The sequence below is a fragment of the Hyla sarda genome, chromosome 9 (assembly GCF_029499605.1).
Source record: "Hyla sarda isolate aHylSar1 chromosome 9, aHylSar1.hap1, whole genome shotgun sequence".
In the NCBI taxonomy this organism is placed as follows: Eukaryota; Metazoa; Chordata; class Amphibia; order Anura; family Hylidae; genus Hyla; species Hyla sarda.
This window is the reverse complement of record NC_079197.1, coordinates 181,348,187-181,375,719: the sequence shown is the minus strand read 5'-3', so window position 1 is coordinate 181,375,719 and position 27,533 is coordinate 181,348,187. Positions and strand designations below refer to the sequence as shown.

At 42.4% G+C, this 27,533-nt stretch overlaps 1 long non-coding RNA gene across 2 annotated transcripts in view; it reads right to left on the bottom strand.

The window, feature by feature from the left end:
- Window positions 1–10,479: 10,479 nt before the first annotated feature.
- Window positions 10,480–27,533, bottom strand: part of LOC130291137 (uncharacterized) — a 38,035-nt gene continuing 20,981 nt past the window's right edge. For both annotated transcript variants that reach the window (XR_008847805.1, XR_008847804.1), the window contains exon 3: window positions 10,480–10,780. This is a non-coding gene — a long non-coding RNA (uncharacterized LOC130291137). The remainder of the gene's footprint in view (window positions 10,781–27,533) is intronic.

Genomic DNA, 27,533 nt, shown 5'->3' with positions numbered 1-27,533 from the left:
CGGAAGGGCATGCTGGGTGTTGTAGTTATGCAACAGCTGGAGGCATACTACTTTGGCTGGGGATGCTGGGGATTGTAGTTATGCAACAGCTGGAGACACACTGGTTTGCTACTTAACTCAGTGTGCCTTCAGCTGTTGCAAAATTACAACTCTCAGCAGTCACCGACAGCCAACGGGCATGCTGGGAGTTGTAGTTATGCAACCACCAGATGCACCACTACAACTCCCAGCATGCACTTTAGCTGATTGTGCAAGCTGGGAGTTGTAGTTACACAACAGCTGAATGTACACTTTTCCATAGAAAGAATGTTTCTCCAGCTGTTGCAAAACTACAAGTCCCAGCATGCCCATAAGGGCATGCTGGGAGTTGTGGTGGTCTGCCTCCTGCTGTTGCATAACTACAGCTCCCAGCATGTCCTTTTTGCATGCTGGGAGCTGTTGCTAAGCAACAGCAGGAGGCTGTCACTCACCTCCAACGATCCTCGCCGCACAGGTCAGTCCCTCGTCGTCTCCGCCGCCGCCGCTGCTCCTGGGGCCCCGATCCCAACAGGGGCGCCGGGGATCGGGGTCCCCAGCACCCGGGGGGCACGTCCCGCACCCGCTCACGTCCTCCGGAAGAGGGGCGGAGCGGGTTGCGGGAGTGACACTCGCAGCAGGCGCCCTGATTGGTCGGCCAGTAATCCGGCCGACGAATCAGGGCGATCGTGAGGTGGCACCAGTGCCACCTCACCCCTGCTGGCTCTGGCTATTCGGGGCCGTCACCGGGTCACTGGAGACCCGATTGACCCGGAATCCGCCGCAGATCGCTGGACTGAATTGTCCAGCGATCTGCGGCCATCGCCGACATGGGGGGTCATAATGACCCCCCTGGGCGATATGCCCCAATGCCTGCTGAACGATTTCAGCAGGCATCTGGCACCGGCTCCGCTCCAGATGGTTGCGGGGGGCCGGTAAAACACATGACGTTCTCATACGTCATGTGTCCTTAAGGACTCGGAAATGGAGACGTATGAGAACGTCATGTGTCCTTAAGGGGTTAATGCAAAAATGGAACTGACAAAAACTTCAGATCACGGCGCAAAAAACTGAACCCTCATAGTGCCCTGAACACGGAAAAATAAAAAAGTTATAGAGGTCAGAAGATGACAATTTTAAATGTATACATTTTCCTGCATGTAGTTATGATTTTTTTCTGAAGTACGACAAAATCAAACCTATATAAGTAGGGGATCATTTTAACCGTATGGACCTAGAGAATAAATATAAGGTGTCATTTTTACCAAAAAATTTACTACGTAGAAACGGAAGCCCCCAAAATTTACAAAATGGCTGTATTTTTTCAATTTTGTCGCACAATGATTTTTCCCGTTTCGCCATCGATTTTTGGGTAAAATGACTGATATCATTACAAATTGGAATTGGTGGCGCAAAAAAAAAGCCATAATACAGATTTTTAGGTGCAGAATTTAAAGAGTTATGATTTATTAAAGGTAAGGAGGAAAAAACGAAAGAGCAAAAATGGAAAAACGCCCGGTCCTTAAGGGGTTAAAGGGGGTACACCGCCCCTAGACATCTTATCCCCTTTCCAAAGGATAGTGGATAAGATGTCTGATCACAGGGGTCCCACTGCTGGGACCCCCACGATCTCTGTGCAGCAACCGGCATTCGTTTAGAATGCTGGGCACGGATGGCGGGGTCGTGATGTCATGGCTACGCCCCTAGTGACATCATCTCACGCCCCTCAATGCAAATCTATGGAAGGGGGTGTGGCCGTGACATCACAACCCAGCGCGCCCACTCCAAGTGTTTGGAACGCTGGGGCAGCAGAGTACCCCTTTAATAATTATTTAGTTCTAAGCCGCCTAAAATTGTGGAAAGAGAAGCACAGTGACCTGATGGGGCCTGATGTGTGGATTGTGCAGTATGAAGATGATTCTTTTTTTCTGTCTTTTTACATTGAAAATACATAAAGTGAAACGATAATTTCAGACTTGAATCTTTAAACAATTTTAAAGGGGTACTCCAATGGAAAACACATTTTTTTAATTCAACTGGTGCCAGAAAGTTACACAGATTTTTAAATTACTCCTATTTAACAATCTTAACCCTTTCGGTACTTACGAAGAAATTATGAGGAGGGGGATATGGCAGAGATGGGGACATGCTTAGGAGGGGGCCTCGAGGTTACTTATTGCACCAGGGCCCACAAGACTTTAGCTACGCCCCTCTCTAGCCTCTCATACTCACCTACCCTGTCATACTTATACTTACCTAGCCTGGTCCCCAGCAGTTGACAGCTCCCGATTTCTGCTCTTTAGCAGCTGTTTCTAGTGACTTGTGGTCTCCACCAGAACTGCCTGCTCAGCCAATCAGCAGCAATGAGGATAAGGGAGCAGTCAACGCATGAAGGAGCCAAAACATGGTGCAGAGAGGTAGGACATAAGGTTACCCTGACAGCTGGGTTTGTAGGGGAGATTGGTATACCGGTGAGAGGGAACTGCCAACATGACACCTGCTGCAGTAGCTCTTCCCCATTGATCTGCCTGCAATAGGCACATTAAGACTTATGTATCAGTTAAAGGGGTACTACCGTGCTGACAACTTTAAAGGATAGGGGATAAGTTGCCTGATCGTGTGGGGTCCCGCCGCTGGGGACCCATGCAATCTCGCATGCAGCACCCAGCACTCATCAGGCCCCGGAGCGAACATCCACTCCGAGTCTGATCATGATGTCACAGCTCCGCCCCTGTGTGATGTCAAACTCCGCCCCTCAATGTAAGTCTATGGCAGGGGGCGAGACAGCTGTCTCACCCCCTGCCATAGACTTACATTGAGGGGTGGAGCGTGACATCACATGGGGGAGGAGCCATGATGTCACGATACTCCGGCTCCGTGATTGACAGTCATCAGACCCGGAGTGGATGTTCGCTCCGGGGCCTGATGAGAGCGGGGAGCTGCATGCGAGATCGCGGGGGTCCCCAGTGGTGGGACCCCGCGTGATCAGGCAACTTATCCCCTATACTTCAGATAGGGGATAAGTTGTCAGCATGGTAGTAGGCCCCTAGACATCTTATCCTCTATCCAATGAATAAGATGTCTGATCACAGGGGGGGGGGTCTGTGCAATGGGACTCCCTGCGGCACCCCGGCATTTTAAACATTATGTTCAGAATGCTGGCTTTGGGCGGCCGTGGTTGTGCTGTCATGCCCCCTCCCATAGACATAAATGGAGGAGGCATGATGTGACGTCACAACCACGGCCACCAGAAGCCAGCATTCTAAAAATAATGTTCAAAACGCCGGGGTGCCGGCCCCAAGATCCTTAAAATAGGGGATAAGATATTTAAGGTTTGAGTACCCATTTAAAGGGGTTATCCACCATAAGGTGATTTTAGTACGTACCTGGTAGACAGTAATGGACATGCTTAGGAAGGATCTGCGCTGGAGATAAATGGCTATGTTGTGAGATTACCATAATACTGGCGCTAGATTTTTGTGAACTGGTATTTCCTGTCTGAGTTTTCCTTTTTGCCTACAAATCCCATAATTCCATTTTCCTCCCTCCCACACATCAGCTGCCCCACCCATTGAAAGATAAATGAGCGGCATCCATTCAAAAGACCTGTGGTTTTCAATCAGGGTGCCTCCAGCTGTTGCATTAGTTACAGATTGATCTCTCTCCCACCAAGCGATCGATCCACCCATTGAAGCAGACAGGCTCCCTGTCATCAGCTGACTAGTGATGTCAGGTCTCGGCCACATTGCAACCTGGGAAAAATCTGAGACAACAGTCATTTTGTATGCTGGTAAAAATAAATATTGGGGTGAAAATCATAGAAGAATTGTGAGAAAACTGTCAAACACAGGTACAGACACTATATTATGTACTACACTAACTTTACAACCCCTGTAGCATAGTCAAATAAAAAAAATTCCTGGAATACCCCTTTAAGGTCTTACTGAAAATATTTTAAGAAAATTGACTGCTAGGAAATGGAAACACGATGGGCAGGAATGTGTTAAGTTACCAAGAGTTCATTGGGGGTAATGTCTCTTTAACACCTGTAGTATAATAATACAGTGTAAGCAATTAACCCTATCTGGTGAAGTTTCTTTCTATTCCCAGCAAGGCTTGCTCACACTTAATGATACACAATGATTATTGCTGTAGGGCAGATCCTCATCGCCGGACCTGATGTACCTGGAATATAATAAGAATGCCATCCTTATTCCCCGTATGATGAACGCCGCGCCACTCCGCCACTCCGCCACTTCGGAGCTCTGACACTGGATATTAATGACCCTCATAGTAACTTTTCAGCTTTGCTACATTGTTGCTTGGGCAACCGTGTCTGGAGCGGAGCAGTAAGTGAGCGGCTATGACACAAGTGCCTCTTATTTTAGACCATTAGGCTATGAAGTAAATTTGTCGCGGTGTCCTCTGTGTTCTTGTACTTTTTTTTTGATCACTTACAAAAAGACTCAAGATCTGCAGAAGCGTGCGGGTCTATACAGAAATCCGTTCTGAAAGGAACGATGGCCATCTATACGCAGGGTCACAAGCTTTTCATTTTGTACTTTTTGTCCTATGATTATTAGTTTTATCTTTTTTACTTTTTTATTTACCGTATTTTTCGCCGTATAAGACGCACTTTTTCTTCCCCAAAACTGGGGGGGGGGGAAGTTGGTGTGTCTTATACGGCGAATACACCCCTATCGCGGCGGTCCCTGCGGCCATCAATGGCCGGGACCTGCGGCTAATACAGGACATCACCGATTGCGGTGATGCCCTGTATTAACCCTTCAGACGCGGCGATCAAAGCTGACCGCCGCGTCTGAAGCGAAAGTGACACTAACCCGGCTGCTCAGTTGGGCTGTTCGGGACCGCCGCAGTGAAATCACGGTGTCCGGAACAGCTTACAGGACACCAGGAGGGACCTTACTTGCCTCCTCGGTGTCTTCTCTGTGCCGGGATCCCCTGCGCTCTCTTTCGACGTCGTCGCGCATGCCGTCATCAGATAGGAGCGGCGTGCTTAGCAACGTGATGACGGCGACATGATGACGGGTCCGGAGAGCGTGGATCCCGGGAAAGAAGAAGTCCGGAGCGTCAGGGACACCACGGGGACGCAGCGACAGCGATGGAGCGACATTCAGGGCAGCGGTGACGGGTCCGGAGCAGCGGGGACACGTGAGTACAACCTCCTATACCAGTGGTCTTCAACCTGCGGACCTCCAGATGTTGCAAAACTACAACTCCCAGCATGCCCAGACAGCCGTTGGCTGTCTGGGCATGCTGGGAGTTGTAGTTTTGCAACATGTGGAGTTCCGCAGGTTGAAGACCACTGTTGGTTTCAGAATCTTTATATTTTTAGATTTTTCACCTATAAATTGGGTGCGTCTTATATGCCGGTGCGTCCTATAGGGCGAAAAATACAGTATTTATTTTTTGAAAGAGCAACTCCTTTGATGGTGCGGGCAGCTGGATATTTGCTTAAATTTTTGTGCTGCCCCATGGATACCAGTCTATGGTTTTTGCAGTCGTCTCATGCAAGTCTATGGGGCTAACAAAAAATCCGTAGACTGAACGTCGTCTCGCCAGACGGCTCTGGCTCAGATGGCTCAAGGAATCACCGGAGTTGCGCTTTTAGGTCCCCCAAAAAATTATTTGCCTCTCCATGGTCCTCTGTTAAAGGAGAACTCCAGCCAAAATTAACTTATTCCCTATCCACAGGATAGGAGATAAGTGACTGATCGCAGGGAACTGACCACTGAGACCCCCTGCGATCTCCGGAACGAGACCCGGCTCTCAGTAAGGAGCGCGTGCTCCAAGGGGGCGTGATGTGATGTCATGTCTCCAGTCCCGGAAACACAGAGGTTTCCCAGACAGGAGCAGCAGCCCTGCATAGAATGCCCCCCCACTATGAAATTCTGCACAGATATTCTGATGCAGCATTGGTGTCAATGGGATTCTGCGGCAGAATACACAGGCTAAAATTCATCTGCCGAAAGAATGATTTTTTTTTCATTCTTTTGTCGGAATACCGTGCGGAATACCTTGCAATCAACGCCGACTGATTACGTGGTCCTAGTGCCATCGCCCTTGAAATCTGGTAGATTCCATACTGTGAATCTGCCTTATGTTCCAACAACTTATGGTCATGTGGCTAAACAGAAGGAAGGGTTTAAAGGGGGACTCCAGTGGAAAACATTTTTTATTTTTTAATCAACTGGTGCCATAAAGATAAACAGATTTGTAAGTTACTTCTATTTAAAAAAAAAAAAATAATCCTTCCAGTACTTATCAGCTGCTGTATGCTTCAGAGGAAGTTGTGTAGTTCTTTCAAGTCTGACCATAGTGCTCTCTGCTGACAACTCTGTCCAAGTCAGGAAGTGTCCAGAGCAGGAGAGGTTTGCAATGGGGATTTGGTCCTACTCTGGACAGTTCCTGACTAGTGTTGAGCAGCATAGGCCATATTCGAATTTGCAATATTTCGCGAATATATGGATGAATATTCGTCATATATTCGCTAAATCCTCATATTCGTAATGTTTGCGTTATATTTTCGCATATGGGAAAATTTGCATATGCGAAAATTTGCATATGCAAAAATATGCGTAAACAAAAGTTTGCATGTGCAAAAATTAGCATATGCAAAAATTTGCATATGCGAAAATTTGCATATGCAAATTTCGCCATATGCGAAAATTCGTTCGCCAGTCTCACACAGTAGTATTCGAGCCTTCTTTACACCACACAAGCTGGAAGCAGAGAGGGATGATCACTGGGATGTGTACTGTGAAAAAAATAATAAACAATATTCGTAATTATGAATATATAGTGCTATATTCGCAAATATTTGCAAATTTTCGAATAAAATTTGCATTGCGAATATTCGCGAGCAACACTATTCCTGACATGGACAGAGGTGTCAGCAGAGAGCACTGTGGTGCAGACTGGAGAGAACTGCACAACTTCCTGTAGAGTATACAGCAGTTGATAAGTACCAGAAGGATTAAGATTTTTAAATATAAGTGATTTAAAAATGTGTTTACCAGTTGATAAAAAAATAAATAAAAAAATTTCACCAGAGTAACCCTTTAACCCCTTAATGACCAAGCCCATTTTCACTTTAAGGAACAGGCCAATTTTATTTTTGCATTTCCGTTTTTTCCTCCTCGCCTTCTAAAATCCATAACTCTTTCATATTTCCATCTACAGACCCATATAAGGGCTTTTTTTTTTTTTTTTTTGCGTGACCAATTGAGCTTTGTAATGAAACCTCTGATTTTACCATAAAATGTACGGCAAACCCAAAAAATATTTTTTTTAGGGAGGAAATTTAGATGAAAACCACAAGTTTGCACATTTTGGAAGGTTTTGTTTTCACACTGTACAATTTACGGTAAAAATTATATGTGTTCTTTATTCTGTGGGTCAATACGATTAAAATTATACCCATGGTTAGATACTTTTATATTTTTGTACCGCTTAAAAAAAATCTAAAACTTTTTGTACAAAATCAGTAATCTAAAATCGCCCGATTTTGACCACCTATAACTTTTTTCATTTTTTTCCGTGTATAGGGCGGTATGAGGGCTCATTTTTTGCGCCGTCATCTGAAATTTTTATCGATACCACATTTGAATATATAAAACTTTTATTTCAATTTTTATACATTTTTTTTAATAAAATGTGACAAAAAAGCTGCATTTTTGGACTTTTTATTTTTGACGTTTACGACGTTCACCGTATGGGATCATTAACATTATATTTTGAAAGTTCGGACATTTATGCATGCGGAGATACCAAATATGTTTATTTTTTTTAAAAATTACACTCTTTGGGGGTAAAATGGGAAAAACATTTTATATTATTTATTGGGGGAGAGGATTTTTCACTTTTTTTAACTTTTTATTTTTACATTTTTCAACTTTTTTTAAAACTCTTTTTATGTACCCATAGGGACTATCTATAGCAATCATAGGACAGAGCACTGATCAGTATTATCGGTGATCTCCTGCTCTGGTCTGTTTGATCTCAGACCAGAGCAGGAGACGCCGGGAGACGGCCGAAGCCAAGTGAGGAAACCTCTGGCCGCCATTACAGATGATCGGATCGCTGCGGCAGCGCTGCTGATAGCAGCTGGAACCTGCCGTGTATGACGCGAGCACCGTTCCGATGCTCGCGGTCATACACATGACGTAAATGTACGTCCTGGTGCAGGAAGTACCGCCAAACCAGGACGTACATTTACGTCCGTGGTTGTTAAGGGGTACTCCGCTGCTGCACTGCTTTTGTTTTTATGAAAAAACTTGCCAGATCTTCCACTTCAGTTCATTGCTCTTATCAAGGCCTCATACACAAACAGACACTGTATAGTCTGATCTTGTAATCATACTTCCTTCCATATTTCCCCTTCTTATTACTAAAATGCATCAGATCAACCCCTTCTGCTTTGCTCTATTGCTCAAGCAAAATGCCTAGGTCATCTGCAGCAGGAGCAATGAGAGTTTAAGTGTACCTGTCACATCAGAGTAAAAATGATACTTCTATATGTTCCTCACTAGGTCATGCTGATTCTTTTCTTGTCTTTTATTTGTCTAGCATCTGTATTTAACTCTCAAATCCCTCAGTTGTGCTGCTCACTCATTCTGATATCCACTGCTCTGGAAGGGGCGTGTCCAAGACAAGCACTGAGCCCGCCCTCACTCACCATGCATACACTTCCTCCCTGAGTCTGCTGTGCTAGGTCTTTTTATCCAATCACTGCAGGCTGCTCTGGAACCCCCAGCTCTGCACCCTGATAGGACAGGAATGAGCACAGAGGAGTGTTAGTCCCGCCCTCACTCCCTGGACTTTGTCCAAGCCTTTGCTTCAGTTGGGACTAGGATGATTCTGCAGTCAGACAGGATTATTTTCTGGCTGGTATAGGGACCCCTACTGGTCTTTTTTTAATAGCCTTGATTTTCATAAAAAGAAGACACATTTTTAATGAAGTATATTAGAAAGGTTAATGTTTTTCCAGGATTTATTACACATAAAAAGGTTTTTGATTCTGACAGCACCCATTTAACTGTGATCCCTCCCAGTGAAACTATGAAATGCTGTGGTTCATATTGACTGTTGCACCTAAAGTGCAAAACAAATGTGAAACTACCATCCTCCAGCAATCCTGCTCCCCCCCCCCCCGTCCCCCCCACCTCTGATATCAATGAGTTGCCAAAATGGAAACTTGAAACATTTAAAAATAACATATTTTAGCATTTTTTTTTTCTCCATTTGGTCCCCGTACGATCTCCCTGCTGCAAACGGCGTTCATTTAGAACAACGGCTGCTGCACCGGAGGCTCGTGATGTCACGGCCACACCCTCTCAATGCAAGTCTTTGGGAGGGGGCGGGGGCGTGACGTCAGCGCCACATCGCTAGTTATCAGGCATGGAGCAAAGTTTGCTCTGTGCCCCTAATGACTGCGGTGGCGCAGCAGAGATAAGGGGGGGGGGGGTTTCCAGCGGTGAGGACCCCGTGATCAGACATCTTATCCCCTATCATTGGGATAGGGGATAAGATGTCCAGGGGCGGAGTACCCCTTTAAATATATAAACCACACCATAAGCATAGAAGGAAAATGGTAGTGAGCACTGAGAAACAGTGACTCACATGACCAAGATCAAACTTTGTTCTTTTAATTGGTGAAGTATATACTACCCCTATATAAGCCCCCATATTACCAATAATGCCGTCATACAGTAACGCAATAGTGGTTACATACCAGGCGTACACAGATACTCCGCTGAGTATTATCATATTGCAGACTATACAAGCGAATACAGGACTAACCCGCCATAGTCACAGACAGAATACAGAACTGATCTGTCCTCTCCTCACCTGTCCATTTTATAACCTCTTAAAGGGGTGCTCTGCTGCTAGACATCTAATCCCCTATCCAAAGGAAATGTGTGATCGCGGGGATCTCGCTGTTGGCCCGAACACCAGACCCCCCCCCCCCCCCTCCGCAATATCCCGCAGCTCCCAGCGTTCTACACAAATGCAAACTTCCTGCAGCCGTGATCGTGACATCACAGCCACGCCCCTCATGACATCACATCACACCCCCTTCATTCTTGTCTATCGGACGACACGCCCCCTCTCCTAGACATGAATAGAGGGGACGTGGTGTAACGTCACACAGGGGTACGGCCATGATGATCTCGGCCTCCAGCTCTGAGCGTTCTGAACAAACGCAATAATAAATCTAAGAAATGACAAAAAAAAATTATAAATAATAATTAAATTTTAAATTGTTTTAATATTCTATAGCACTTTCTCTGACGGATGTCCACATGACCCAATAATACTTTTAGTAAAGGGTTGTTCTGATGGGAATATCACCAGAAGCCCAGGGTCTACTTTACCTTTAAATTTTTGTCGCCAACTAACAGATGTTCTATATTTGTCACGCGGATAATTAAATATTGTATTCTAGGTTTTAATTTCATATTGTGGCAGATTTAATTCTTCCTCTACAACAACCACAGTATCAAGCGCCAATAATCTCTTTTCTTTCAATTTTTATTTTCTCACTATATAAGTTTTTGGTATTGGAGCGATTAGAAAAGGGAAAAAATATCAAAATAAAACCCCTCCTTCTTCTTAAGGCTGGTGTTATAATCCCGGCGCATTACTAGAATTAGCTGCTAAGTCTCAATGCAGCATCTGTTATCTGTAATGGATTAATTTCACTGTTCAGGTGGTTGAAAGCTCCAGTTTGCCGATAAGGAACCTTCACAAAAAGAAAACAGAAATTAAATGGGAATTAGGAAGATACATTTTCTGACCAGATTTTTCTGATAAGTAAAGGAGATTGAAATAATTCTAATACTAATGTTAAAAATGTTAATAATTGTTCCTGGTACCCACTGCAGATCTCTCTCCATAGCTTTACATGGACCATCACTTCCAATTAGGTGACTGGCTATTTAGAGTCCATCTATCCTTCTTGAGATAAAATGCAAAACATCATAACAAACTCTTAAAGGGGTACTCCGGTGGAAAACTTTTTTTTTTTTTTTAATCAACTGGTGGCAGAAAGTTAAACAGATTTGTAAATCACTTCTATTAAAACATCTTAATCCTTCCAGTACTTTTTAGGGGCTGTATACTAAAAAGAAATCCAAAAAAGAAATGTATTTCCTCTGATGTCATGACCACATTGCTCTCTGCTGACCCCTGCTGTCCATTTTAGGAATTGTCCAGAGCAGGAGAAAATCTCCATAGCAAACATATGCTGCTCTGGACAGTTCATAAAATGGACAGCGGAGGTCAGCAGAGAGCACTGTGGTCATGACATCAGAGGAAATGCATTTCTTTTTTGGATTTCTCTTTAGTATATATCCCCTAAAAAGTACTGGAAGGATTAAGATTTTTTAATAGAAGTGATTTACAAATCTGTTTAACTTTCTGGCACCAGTTGATTTAAAAAAAAAAAAAGTTTTCCACGGGAGCACCCCTTTAAGAGCTATGTAGCAAGGTTTCATAGTCCAAACTGGGATCCAAGATGGCGGCAATGCGTTTTAGGAGGCTAGTGCTCCGTTATTATGGTTGGGAACAATGGCTGGTCGGCTTTAGCCTTGCATCTGCTTACAAAAAGTAATCTAGGGATTATTTATGGGTCACTGACCAGAATATGCCTCATGCCCCATGGCGGGCTACACAAGGGCACCACTGAAATTATGTAGAGGAGCAGGGAGAGACAGGAGTCTCTGCCCATCTACAGTAAGCAATGATGTCTCTGCATATTGTCTTGCAAAGGTGGAAAGTGGTGACTCTTTATACAATTTATACCATTATTAGTAGTATTAGTAGTAGAAACAATTCTTAATTTATATAGCGCACACAGATTTCACAGCGCTGTATACTCAAATCGGTCCCTGTCCCCACTGGGGCTCACAATCTAACTTCCCCTATCAGTATGTTTTGCAGTGTGAGAAAAAAAAACCGGAGCCCCCGTGCCACCCGTGTAATGTTAGTAGCAGTAGTATTAGTTATAACAGTAGTTGTAATAGTAGTAGCATATACCACCAGTAGTAATAAAAGTAGTAGTAGGAATGGTAATATTTGTAGTAGTTTTAGTAATATAATTATTTAGGGATGAGAGAATCGAAGCTGATGAAACCGAATTTGTTACAAATTTCAGGAAAAATTGCACAAATCGCTTCATTAAACTCCATTTAGTGTGGTCCAGGCTCCAGGGCATCAAAGATGGCAGCTTCATATGTCAGGCCATGGGGAAAGGAACGCTGGAACACGGATAGGGGGGATGACTGTAAATCACATGCCACCTATCAGCAGCCAGCTACCCCTGTGATGTCACAGCCCTATATAATTGGCAGCCAAATTGTGGCCAGTCACTTTAGCATGCTATTGCAGAGAGAGAGGAACAGACAGCGCTGTGTGTTGTACAGAAAAGCATTTTTACAGAAGCAATTTACTTCAAGCCCAAATCCAGCCTAGAAGGACTGATAGGGAAGGGAGAGATTGAGAGAGAGAGAGTGCAATTTTGGGTGTAGTACACAGCGACTGTGTGCTGCAGCACTGGTGTGTACAACAACTGAAAAGTTAATAGTAGCCAGCCAGTATGGGTGAGCAGAGCACTAAAAGCCATAATCACCTGCTATTAGTGCCTAATACAGGTTGCAGAGCGTATTGTCCTCTATTAAGTGTAACCTGTGCGTACATAGATGCTGTACCATTTTGTTCCTGTTAAAGTCTTAAAGGCCTAGTTACTGCTAAAGGCCAGACAAAAATACACACCTGCTGCTGTTCTAGACAAATACAGTTTTAAGTGTAGTGGAGCGTATTGTACTCCCCTCATAAGTGCATACCATGTACGTACATTTAAGTGGTGTACCATTTTGTTCCTGTTATAGTCCTAAGGGCCCAGTTACTGCTAAAGGCCAGACAAAAATACACACCTGCTGCTGTTCTAGACAAATACTGTTTTAAGCGTAGTGGAGCGTATTGAACTCCCCTCATATACGCACTAAGTATGTCAGGCAGAGAAGTGCCAGGATGTGCACAGAGGAGTGGCAGAGGCCAAAATTCATCAGGCGCAGGCAGAGGTCGCAGCAGACTAGGGGCGAGTGACAGCAGAAGTCGCTGTGAGAAGCCTGAGCTCCCGGTATCAGCTAGAGGTCATGTCTCAAGCAGCAACCATCTGTCATTGACTGGTTAACTCGGTCATCCACTTCATCACAAGTGACATCTGAAACCACCAGTCAACAGTCAATGTGCTCCTCAGACACAATCCTCAGTTGGCATGGCCTGGGAACAGTCCCTGTCCTCCAATTGCCTCTGTCCTATGCTGTTCCCTCCCCCATAGAAGTATCCTATGCTGTGGGTCCAGCTCCACTTTTTAGTCAGGACGGTCTACTAGAGGACAGTCAACATCCCCGGCTTCCTTCGCTAGATGGGCAAGTAGTGATGAGGAGAGTCGCGTGGTAGATGGTGTTGGGAGAATTCAGGCTCCTGAAGCAGACACTGTGGAGGAACCTGCGGAGGACATCAGTGATGTGCAGACACAACTCGATGATTATGAAGCCGATCGCACTTGGGAGCCCGGTGCAGAAGGGGCTTCATAATCATCAGGAAAAGAGGGTGGCAGGTTGCCTGTGAGGCAGCAGTTGAGCAAGCAAGGTGGTAGCATGGTTGGCAGTCAGCATGGTGGCAGCAGTGGGAAGTCTGGAGCCAAACATGCCTGGGGTAGACCATCTGCTTTGCGGCAGCCCTCCTGCCCGGTAGGTAGTGGAACAGGGGTACCTGGAGTCGGCGGCAGTAGCAGTCAGTCAGTGCGGACTGTTGGGGGGGTGAATCAGCTACTCTGCAGTGTGGCAGTTTTTCATCAAGTATCCAGAGGCCACATGCAATTTTAATAAATATGTTTAATCTTTTCAATTATGATGCCCTTTGGTCTGGTCTGGTCTGGCTGCCGCCACCTTCAGGCTGTGTCATTCCGTCACCATATGGTCTCTTCTTGCAGCTGCCACCTCCAGGCTTGGTCATTCTGCCACATTTTGGTCTCCTCATGCTGGTGCCACCTCCAGGCTGTGTCATTGTGCCGCCATGTGTTCTTCTCATGAGGATGGCACATTACGTAAAAATGTTCATGTTAATCTGTTTAAAATCTTCAATCTAAATTTTAAAATATATCTTTAGTATTTTCAAATGTGAGGCCCTATGATCTCCTCTTGCTGCTGCCATCTCCAGGCTTGGTAATTCTGCCACTATATGGTCTCCTCATGCTTCCGAATCATGGCTGACCGACAACAGGAAGAACATCTTGTCTGCGTTGCTTCCAGCCTTGAAGCCTGAGCCATGCGCCCTGCATGACACACATGTTCAATTTGGCTGTCAAGCGATTCCTGAAGTGTTACCCCATCTGCAAAACATACTAACAATAGGAAGAAAACTTTGCATGCGCTTCAGCCACTTGTACACCGCAAAGAACACCCTCCTAATCTTTTAAATTGTGTGGCCCTATGGTCTCAACAGGCGGTTGCCACCTCCAGGCTGTGTCGTTCAGCCACTATATGGTTTTCTCTTGCTGCCGCCAATTCCAAGCTGTGTTATTCTGCCACCATATGATCTCCTCACGCTGTTGGCACCTTGAATTAAACTTTTACATTTTTTTTTAAATCTAAAATCTTCAATTTAAATTTTACAAAATATCTTAATTTTTTTTCTATTGGGAGGCCCTATGGTCATCAACGTCATATATCACCTGTGAAATTACCACAAGAATCCAATGAAACAGGTTGGAGCGATAACAATGAACCAAAATTGATTAAATGAAACATTCGCACTTTCACAATTGGGGAGGCGCTGAGAGGCAGGGGCTGGGACAGGTGGTAGCTTGCCTAGCGGAGGAACGCCAGCTCAATTTTAAGACACAAGTACAAGCTTTTTCACTGCATCCACTTCTAGCTGTTACGCCGAGCGCTCCGGGTCCCCGCTCCTCCCCGGAGCGCTCGCTTCTCTCTCGCTACCGCAGCGCTCCGGGCAGCTCCACTGACCCGGTGCGCTGCGATACCGTCTCCAGCCGGGATGCGATTCGCGATGCGGGTAGCGCCCGCTCGCGATGCGCATCCCGGCTCCCGTACCTGACTCGCTCTCCGTCTGTCCTGTCCCGGCGCGCGCGGCCCCGCTCCCTAGGGCGCACGCGCGCCGGGTCTCTGCGATTTAAAGGGCCACTGCGCCGCTGATTGGCGCAGTGGTTCCAATTAGTGTGTTCACCTGTGCACTCCCTATTTATACCTCACTTCCCCTTCACTCCCTCGCCGGATCTTGTTGCCATTGTGCCAGTGAAAGCGTTTCCTTGTGTGTTCCTAGCCTGTGTTCCAGACCTCCTGCCGTTGCCCCCGACTACGATCCTTGCTGCCTGCCCCGACCTTCTGCTACGTCCGACCTTGCTTCTGTCTACTCCCTTGTACCGCGCCTATCTTCAGCAGTCAGAGAGGTTGAGCCGTTGCTAGTGGATACGACCTGGTCACTACCGCCGCAGCAAGACCATCCCGCTTTGCGGCGGGCTCTGGTGAAAACCAGTAGTGACTTAGAACCGATCCACTAGCACGGTCCACGCCAATCCCTCTCTGGCACAGAGGATCCACTACCTGCCAGCCGGCATCGTGACACTAGCTTTATGTGTCCACTTATACAACGGTACAAAAGCTGAATGTGCTCCTGTCCAAGTTGCTGGTACTGCAGTCCCTCCCTTTTCAAGTGGACACTCAGAGCATGGGGGTGGGACAGGCGGTAGCATGCCTCACAGGGGACCGCCACTCAATTATAACATACAATACAACACACAGAAGAGATGATTGGTGCTGCTATCTTCTTCTATATTAGCATATCTCTTTGTGGGTATGACTGGAAAAACTGTGGTGTGAAGGTAGGTGGTGCTCTGACATGACACAAGATAATGGAAATATTGCAAGAAGATGAAAAATAAATGCCGGCCACTCACCAAGTCTTCTTATTCTTCTTTGTTAAATAAACTTACTCACATATGAACAGTCATTGAGGCCAGAGGAAGCACTGAGCAAGTGCAAAACAACGGCTCCTGTTGCCTTCTTTGTACCCCCCCCCCCCCACGTGTGTCCGTCCCCGAAATGACTGTTCATATGTGACTATGTTTATTTAATAAAGAAGAATAAGAAGACTTGGTGAGTGTCCGACATTCATTTTTCATCTTCTTGAAAATTATACACTGCAGCAATTATACACTATTGGAGCTGGAATTACTGCAGCTGTTTGCACCAGACTTGCCCTCCAATGGGTCCTCAATAGAGATGGGCGAATCAAATCGGACGAATTTGAACTCCTCTCTAGTCGTTGTCATATATTACCTCTGGAATTACCACAAGAAACCAATGAAACAGGTTGGAGCGATAGCAATGAACCATAACTGATTAAATGAGTAAATGAAACATTTGCAGTTCCACACAGAGTAAGACAGTTGGGGAGGGGGGGGGGGGGGGGGCAGGGGCGCATAGAGGCAGGGGATGGAACAGGTGGCAGCTTGCCTCGTGGCGGACTGCTAGCTCGATGCTCACCAGAATGGGTCATCAAAAGAGGATAAAAAAATTAGATTAAATTAAATAAAAATGTCATAAAATATCTCTATCATCTTTTCAATTGTGACACTATATGGCCTCCTGACCCTGCTGCCACATCCAGACGCTCTGCAGCAGTGATTCTAATAGCGATGTCATAATATGTCATACTGAATAACAGCATTATTTCACTTACACAGCACACTCCCTATGCGTGTTATAACAAGGCAAAGTGTTCTACACCCCTATTGTGGCAATAAATTCGGACCTAAACTATTTTTTTTCTTTTTTATTTGGCAAATCAATTTTTTTAAACATTCACTCATCTCTAGTATTATTATTATTATTATTATTATTATTAGTAGTAGTAGTAGTAGTAGTAGTAGTAGTAGTAGTAGTAGTACAGTGGTCCCTCAAGTTATAATATTAATTGGTTCTGGGACGACCATTGTATATTGAAACCATTGTATGTTGAGACCAGAACTCTATGGAAACCTGTTCATTGGTTCTGAAGCCACCAAAATGTCATCTAAAAATAGGAAAAAGTGAGGATTAAAGAAAAATAAGTAGATAATTAATACAGATAAAGTAAGATTGTACATATAACAGTAATAAAGATCTGCTGGAAGCTTTAAATCACTGTTTATGTCAGTGTTTCCCAAGCAGGGAGACTCCAGCTGTTGCAAAACTACAACTCCCAGCATGCCCGGACAGCCAAAGGCTGTCCGGGCATGCTGGGAGTTTTAGTTTTGCAACAGCTGGGGGCACCCTGCTTGGGAAACACTGGTCTATGAAGAGGACAGGAGCTTCTTCAGGGTCCTGTACAGTACACAGTGTCCTAAAAAAGTAACATGGAATCGCCCTCACCTGGTGTCCAAAGGAGCAGCTAACCCTGGTACAGGTAAAGAGTACAGAACATGTAATACCTCCCTGTACTGTAGGGGGTGCTACCAGACATCAGTCAGTGCATACACTTCAGTAATACATGTAAAGAATACAGAACGTGTAATACCTCCCTGTACTGTAGGGGGCGCTACCAGACACCAGTCAGTGCATACACTTCAGTAATACAGGTAAAGAGTACAGAACATGTAATACCTTCTGTACTGTAGGGGGCTCTACCAGACACCAGTCAGTGCATACGCTTCAGTAATACAGCAGGGGTAGCTGCTGTAAATTGCCCATTCTGATTGGTCAGATCTTCCAGTCATTGACACATTTCACAGATCTGGATTGTCTGTAGCATTGTATGTTGAGTCTGGTTTCAACTTACAATGGTCCAGAAAAGACCATTGTATGTTGAAACTATTGTATGTTGAGGCTATTGTAAGTTGAGGGATCACTGTAGTAGTAGTAGTAGTAGTAGTAGTAGTATTTTTTGTAGTTGTAGTAGTATAAGATACTCACACAGTAATGGAAGTAGAAGTAGTAGTATTTTTAGTAGTTATAGTAGTAGTAATGGTACTCACACAGTAATCATAGTAGAAGTAGTAGCAGAAGAAGAGTGTGTCATTTTTGTTATACTATTATTATTATTATTAATTATTATTATTGTTGTTGTTGTTATTTGTAGCATTTATATTTTATTTGTTTTCTATTTTTAAACTCTATATAAATAATATTGTGGCAGCCGCAGACTTGTCCTCGATTATGTCACTCCACGTTGTTCTCAGAAAAGAAGGCGAAATGCTGTGAGAATAACGTTTCGCCGGCGAACTGATTAGCTGGGAATATTCCCTCCGTCATGTTCGGAATTGATCTGTTTATTTCACTCCGGCGACATCGCAGCAGAATGTGATCCACTTCCAAGGTGATTAATGACATCATTGATTAACATTCGGAGTTCGCATCAAACTAAGTTGTCAAAAATGTGACCGCTTTCTTATACGGCAAATGGAAGTGACATCTCCCTCCCTTTCTTTTTTTAAAGCAATAAACAGGGAAATGTTCAGTTCTTTTCTGCTTCCGACCATTTGCTGGCAATAAAGGAAGCAGTGAAGTCAGATTAATTCTACATTAGTCATATGCCCAAATGGAGCTCAGCGCTTGTTTAAGAACCGACTTGAATTCTTGTGTGGGGGAATGGAGGGTTTTACTACCCATAATACCTGACAGGTCCCTGATAAGTGCTCTGACAATATACATCATTCCCCGTAATCTCCGCTATGTCTATTATTGTGTCATTTGCTAAAAGAATGTAAGCATTGATGTAAGCTTTGGATGTGGTAAATTGCTGCAAAGGTTTTTATTACAGTCATATTAGCTCCATATATTATTAACATCTGTCACCAGAAAGGAATCATTCATGAAACGTTCTGTCAGAGAAGGAATTGTGTCGGGCGCGTGCAACATTTTACCGGCAGAGACGTGAAATGATCATTATGTATTTAGAATTTTTACATCAAATTGATAAATGTCAACAACATAATATACAAAATATAAGTAGATTAATTACTGATTTTGAAGAGCACCGGTTAGATTTTTATTCATTATTGTCCAGTATATAATTCAGTAGTGCATGTAAATTTGTAACAATTTTTTAAATGTATTTTATTATGTATTTTATAAAAGTGTGCAGTCACAAAAGAAAAAAGAAAAAACTCTTTAAAAGGAAGACATGGTGAAGGGGAGAGGAGGGGGGTGCAGCTTCGTTTTCTGTCTTTGAGGCTACATGCTGGGAGAAGGAAGGGGGATGAGCACTGGACATCTGATTGGCTCAGTTCGTAGACACAGCCTATAAATAAAGCAAAACAAAATCCCAAACAGGCCACATCCAGGAACAACAATGCTTCTTCCACTCGAAATATGGATGTACAAGGTCTATCTGTTTGATTTTTCCTGTTTGTTGACAAAGCTTGTGGTTGCTGTTGCGACACCCTAGCCTATCCCGTCTTGTGTTTCTCGGCCAATGAGGTGTCATTTTTATGTCCACACCCTGCTTGCTTTGGCAATTTAAAGGGGTACTCCACCCCTAGACATCTTATCCCCTATCCAAAGGATAGGATAAAATGTCTGATCGTGGGGGGTCCAAGCCATGGGACCCCCCACAATCTCCCTGCAGCACCCTGTATTTTTTAATGGCTTGTGATATCATGGCCACGCCCCTTGTTACATCATGTCATGCCACCCCCCTCAATGCAAGTCAATGGGAGGGGGGGGTGGCATTCTGGTCCCTGCCGCCGCACCACCTGAGATGTCCCTGCCCTTATCCCAGAGTAGGCACCGTCTTCTAGTTGTGGAGTTGTCATTTAGGGTGATTACGCAATAGGCAGGGACAGGAGTTCTGGGTGAGAGCTAGAGTGCACTATTTCGCTGCCCATACGTAATGATGGAACCATACATCACACAACATTACACACATAGCATACTCAGAAAGCTAGAAGAAATATCATAATCCCAAAACAAAATCATAACCCCACAAAGAGGCCCTTTTAACGTAACAATGATTATTATTAAAATGGTACATACAATGAAGTAGAGGAGTTTGCATATTATTTCACCAAGGATAATACAAGAACATAACATGCATTATGACACACTCACAACCTGGAATCAATTATAGTAGATTGTGATTATCCAGAATCCCAAGGGTGTATAGGTTCCTGGGTCAGGATAATTCAGGACAGTAGAAACAGGGAGAGTGGAGCGTCTAGATATCAGCGATATTCTATTGTAAGTAGTAAATAACGAGGAAGCAGTAAGGTGCAAAGGTATCCCAAATGATTTCCAACTGCATAAAACAAGAGATCGGGTGGGAATATGGTCTATCCTTAATAATCTACTGCACTGTGCTCTTTCCAGGGATCTCGCAGTAAAAAAGGAAAAACCCCATAAACATCAACCGTACACTCACTAATACTCACTGGTACCAACTGGACTCCCGCCATCAAACATAGATAAGTAACAAAATATACTCTTCGGCAGTGTTACCCAATCAGTGTGCCTCCAGCTGTTGGCAATCTAAAACTTCCAGCATGCCCAGACAGCCAAAGGTTGTCTGGGCATTCTGGGAATTGTAGTTTTGCAACAGCTGGAGGCACACTTATTCGGAATCTCTGTTCTACGGCTAGTTGTTTAGGACCTGCCAGGTCAGCCAGGTGAAAAAAGTTGGGGACCCAATCTGATTATATTTGTCAGTACACTTTCTACCCATGTTCCTAGGAGCACTAGTACTGAACTTTCCCGTAATTTCACCTTTTGATTTGCATAACTTTATCTGGAAATGTTATGTTGGTCTTTTACGTGTTCATTTTTGTAACTATTAAAGGGGTTATCCACTGTTTAAATAATAAAAAATAAAAAATAAAATAATAATAATGTCTTCTGGGGTGGGTGAGAAATAGACAAAAAACATATTTACCTAACTCCTGAAGCTTCCCTGCAGCTCCCATTCTTCTCTGTATGGTTCCCTGGTCTTCTCTCTTCTTCCTGCTTCCAAGATGAGTTTTCGATACAGAACCTGCCAGCTCAGCCAATCACTGGCCTCTGTGGTGTCCTGTTTCGGCCAGTGATTGGCTGAGTAGGAAGGTCCTGCACCAAGCACTTGTCTCTGAAGCAGAAAGAAGAGAGAAGACCTGGGAACCGGACAGATATGAATGGGAACTGCAGGGGACTGAGGATAGGTAAGTATGCGTTTTTTCTTTCTCTTTTAGCTTACTTCCAATATATAAAACACTGTTAACCATTTAATAGTTACAAAAACTAACACATAATATGCAAACATAACATTATAAAAAAGATAACAAAAATCAAAAAGGAGAAATTACAGAAAAGTTCTCTGCGTAGTGGTTCCATGTGGCTGCTCCCAGGGACAGGGGCAGAAAGTGTTCTGACAAATCTAATTGGATTGGGTCCCCAACTGGTGTCACCGTAGTGTAGAACACAGTGGGATGAAAGCATGATCATCTTCCTTTATTCCTCATCCCATGAGAAGGTAATTTCATTATTTATTCACCATGCCACCTACTTCTTACCAACAGTCATTCCGAAATATTCTAGAACAGAACTCCCAGCCCTTATAGAAGATGTTACACTGTCAAGCAACTCCGTAAGCCATATGGCATCCCGACGATCACATAGGGACTAATTATGATTGGACTGTACAGTGTTTCCCAACCTGTGTGCCTCCAGCCAATGCAACATTACAGCTCCCAGCATGCTGTTGGCTTTTTATTATATAATTTTTTTCAATTGGTATTTACAGAAAGCAGAAGAAAGGTGAATAAAGGCCCAAACCTTATATTAGGTTGGCTTCACCTGGCTACAATATGGACACAATTAATTTTTTTATTTTTTTTAATCAATTGGTGCCAGAATGTTAAACCGATTTGTAAATTACTTCTGTTTAAAAATATTAATTCTCCCAGTACTTATCTGCTGCTGTATGCTCCAGATGAATTTATTTTCTTTTTTAATTTATTTTCTGTCTGACCACAGTGCTCTCTGCTGACACATCTGTCCATGTCAGGAACTGTCCAGAGTAAGAGCAAATCCCGATATCAAACCTCTCCTGCTCCAGACAGTTCCTGACATGGACAGAGGTGTCAGCAGAGAGCACTGTGGTCAGACAGAAAATAAATCCAAAAACAAAGGAACTTACTCTGGATCATACAGCAGCTGATAAGTACTGGAAGGATTAAGATTTTTAAATAGAAGTAATTTACAAATCTGTTTAATTTTCTGGAGCTGTTTAACCTCTTAAGGACTCAGGGCTTATCTGTACGCCCTGGTCCATTATAACAGGTTTAAACCGTTCTCACGGGTTAAACCCAGTGGGTCCCAGTTGCTATGGGTAGACAGGATCCACAGCTAATGCCGGGCACAGCTGATCGGGCCAATACCTGACATTAACCCTTTAAATGCCACAATCAAAGTTGATTGCGGCGTCTAAAACAAAAGTAATAGAACCCCAGCAGCTTAGCGGAGCTGATCGGGACTATCGCAACAAAATTGCGATGTCCCGATCAGCTTACCGAATGACAGGAGGATCCTCTGCTGTCTCTGCGTTGTCCGATCAGCAATCTACTGCTCCATGCCTGCGCAGCAGGCTAGAGCATCAGATCACCGGTTGCAATGGCAGAGCACTGATCAGTGTATGCAATCAGAAGATTGCATGTTTTAACCCCTTCCCTATGAAAACTTTAAATCACCCCTCTTTTCCCATTTTTTCAAATAAAATAATGTAATAAAGAATAAAAATAATCATATGTGGTACAGACACATGTGTAAATGTCCGAACTATAAAAATATAATGTTATCTAAACCACACGATCGATGGCGTACACGTAAAAAAAATACCAAAGAACAAAATTGTGCATTTTTGGTCACATCATATACCATAAAAATATTAATAAAAAGTGATCCAAAAGTCCCATCAAAACAAAAATGGTACCTATAAAAACTACAGATAGGTACCACTTAATAGGTAGACTTAAAAAATTAAAAACTAATTTTGGTGCATGTAGTTTATAATTTTTTAAGTATTAAAATTATATAAAATATAAACTACCAAAAAGTGCACTGCGTAGAAACGGGAGCCCCCGAAAGCTACAAAATTGAGTTTTATTGTTTTTATTTTATTTCCTTCCACAAATATATATATATATATATATATATATATATATATATATATATATATATAAAAGAAAAAGGTTGTTTTGCAGCACTACTTAGCTTAATAAAAAATGGTCGGGTGCCAGCTCCTAATGAACTTGATCAAAGTCCCAAAATTAATCCATCCAAAGAAATGGTGCAGCACTCCATGAGTAAATCCAAGGTGCAAAAAGATTTATTCACTTCACATCATAGCATAGCAATGTTTCAGATCACACAGGATCCTTTTTCAAGCTCATACAAACACACATTAGGGGGTAATATATACCCAGGTGAACATTTCAATCATGATATAATAATTATAGTGCCAATTAATGAAAAGTTTACAAAAAGTGCATATTTAGTGCATCATATTACAAATATAAAGCATTAGTGCAACATATAAATAAAGTGCATACGTGTGTATTAAAATCATTAAAATAGCTTGAAAGATACAGTTAATATTATACAAACATAATCAATTGCACACACATGTCTGTCATATTGTATAATCATACCCATGTGTGGCAAACATAAATCATAAACACTGGCACGGAGAAGGAGGAACGCTCACCTGTTGTAATGCATAATGGCGCCGGCAAGCGTGAGGCAATCTCTACTGCGCAAGTGCAGAGAGTTGTGACTGGGTCTGTGTGGGGATGTCAGCTGACTCACCCGATCACGTGTTCCGCGTCACTGTGTTGTTCTTGTATCACATGACCGTCGTCATGGAGATGAGCAACGCCAACCTGTGCTCTCTCCATGATACTCGGTCGGACATAGTCTATCACATATTGGTATATTAGGAGATCTGCCGTGTTATTTGTATCTAATTTATATATGTGACTACAAAATATATAGTGAATACAATTATATATAATATTATATGAAAAAGTATAAAAAAAGTGTATATATGAAAAAAATCCTTTTCTTTAAGATGCAGTAGTATTGGACCTGTGTGGGCAAAAACACAACATGTCCCAGAGTTATACAAAAAAAGGGGAAAAAGAAAAAAAGAAAGAAAGCAAGGAATTAAATTAATATAATAAATGAATAAATAAATAAATGAAATATATAATAAAAAAATATATAATATAGAAAAATAAATATAATACAAATAAAAAAATAATAATTATTATTATTATTTTTTTATTTTATTTGATCATAGATCACCACATGAACACCCAATGATCTCTGGATCTTTCAGGATATGGGGGACCCATATATAGAATCCCTAATAATAACTGCTCCTGGTACCATGGGAACAGTGCCCGGGGGCACATTATCAATGTATCCCCTGACACCAGTCAAAGAGAGAGTCTCTAGAGTTGGGTCGCTAGACCCTTGTCCAGAGGTTCTATTCACCATCGTCCAATGATGGAGCGCGCCCGCTATTTCAGCAGCGACTTATCAGACTGGGTGGGTCCCCCTATTCTTGTTCCTTATTATTTTGAAAAAACAAAATTATCAAAGGATAACTCAAAAAAGGAAAAGAAAAATAAAGCAAAATAATATAATAGAAAAATCAAATAAAATACATAAGATGTATCCTGTCCACACATGGTAATCCATCAACTGCATCACAACTAAAAAAGAATTTAAAAAAATATATATTTTATTTATCTTATCAAACAAGATGGCAGTTCTCCATTCTATACAAAAAAATAATGTCAAATTACATTAATTTCTTGATGAAATTCAAATTGTTGAGCTGTTCCTCCTCCTCCATCCAGATACAGTTCCATAATCTACCTAAAAAATAAACAAAAGAAATTATAAGTAGAACATAAAAATACATTTTAATTAAAGGATAAATAATAAAGAAATGTGTGTCTATTTATCATATACTGTTGAGTGGACTCCGGAATTTATCATGTTTACACCATATTAAAGTCTACATTAAGACCTTTCGGACGTAATGAGTCCAATTGGTGGATCCACCATAGTTCTCTCTTACGGAGTAGAGCAAGTCTATCGCCACCTCTGGCAGGTACTGGTATACAATCGATCGCCATAAATCTTATATCATTCTCCGTGTGTCCAGCCTATATACAATGCTTGGACACAGGGAGATCTAACTTCTTCTTTCTAATGCTGTATCTATGGTTATTCAATCTGACTTTTAGGCTCGTTTGGCCTACATATATCAAATCATATGGGCACATTAATATATATATATATATATATATATATATATATATATATATATATATACATATATATATTACCCATGTCGAGTCACATGTAAGAAAGTGATTGAGATTGTATATTTTACCTGTACCATGTAATTTGACATTATTTTTTTGTATTGAATGGAGACCTGCCATCTTGTTTGATAAGATAAATAAAATATATTTGGAAAAAAAAAAATTTTTTTTAGTTGTGATGCAGTTGATGGATTACCATGTGTGGACAGGATACATCTTATGTATTTTATTTGATTTTTCTATTATATTATTTTGCTTTATTTTTATTTTCCTTTTTTGAGTTATCCGTTGATAATTTAGTTTTTTCAAAATAATAAGGAACAAGAATAGGGGGACCCACCCAGTCTGATAAGTCGCTGCTGAAATAGCGGGCGCGCTCCATCATTGTACTATGGTGAATAGAACCTCTGGACAAGGGTCTAGCGACCCAACTCTAGAGACTCTCTCTTTGACTGGTGTCAGGGGATACATAGTGTGCCCCCGGGCACTGGTCCTATGGTACCAGGAGCAGTTATTATTAGGGATTCTATATATGGGTCCCCCATATCCTGAAAGATCCAGAGATCATTGGGCATTCATGTGGTGATCTATGATCAAATAAAAAAAAAAAAAATAAATAAAAAAAATATTATTATTTTTTTATTTGTATTATATTTATTTTTCTATATTATATATTTTTTATTATATATTTCATTTATTTATTTATTTATTTATTATATTAATTTATTTCCTTGCTTTCTTTCTTTTTTTCTTTTTTCCCTTTTTTTGTATAACTCTGGGACATGTTGAGTTTTTGCCCACACAGGTCCAATACTACTGTATCTTAAAGAAAAGGATTTTTTTCATATATACACTATTTTTTATACTTTTTCATATAATATTATATATAATTGTATTCACTATATATTTTGTAGTCACATATATAGATTAGATACAAATAACACGGCAGATCTCCTAATATACCAATATGTGATAGACTATGTCCGACCGAGTATCATGGAGAGAGCACAGGTTGGCGTTGCTCATCTCCATGACGACGGTCATGTGATACAAGAACAACACAGTGACGCGGAACACGTGATCGGGTGAGTCAGCTGACATCCCCACACAGACCCCGTCACAACTCTCTGCACTTGCGCAGTAGAGATCGCCTCACGCTTGCCGGCGCCATTATGCATTACAACAGGTGAGCGTTCCTCCTTCTCCGTGCCAGTGTTTATGATTTATGTTTGCCACACATGGGTATGATTATACAATATGACAGACATGTGTGTGCAATTGATTATGTTTGTATAATATTAACTGTATCTTTCAAGCTATTCTTATGATTTTAATACACACATATGCACTTTATTTATATGTTGCGCTAATGCTTTATATTTGTAATATGATGCACTAAATATGCACTTTTTGTAAACTTTTTATTAATTGGCACTATAATTATTATATCATGATTGAAATGTTCACCTGGGTATATATTACCCCCTAATGTGTGTTTGTATGAGCTTGAAAAAGGATCCTGTGTGATCTGAAACGTTGCTATGCTATGATGTGAAGTGAATAAATCTTTTTGCACCTTGGATTTACTCATGGAGTGCTGCACCATTTCTTTGGATGGATATATATATATATATATATATATATATATATATATATATATATATATATATTATATATATATATATATATATATATATATATATATATATATATATTGTCAGGATCCGGACTGGTATGCTGGGAGGACACGGGTGGTAGATCCTCTGTGTCAGTGAGGTGATGGCGTGGGCCGTACCAGGGGAACGGAATCTAAGGGGTTACTGATTTTCACCAGAGCCCGCCGCAAAGCAGGATGGACTTGCAGCGGCAGGTCTTTCAACCCGATAGCGACTCAACCCCACTGACAGCTGAGACAGGCGCAGTACACAAGGACAAGGCAAGAGTAAGGTCGGATGTAGCAGAAGGTCTGGGCAGGCAGCAATAGTCAGGGGCAACGGCAAGGCTTTCACAGGGCACTAGGCAACAAGATCCGGCAAGGACAGGAAGGTGAAGTGGGTTTATATAGTGTAGGGACTAATTGGGCCAGGCACCAATTAATGGTGCACTGGCCCTTTAAATCTGAGAGACC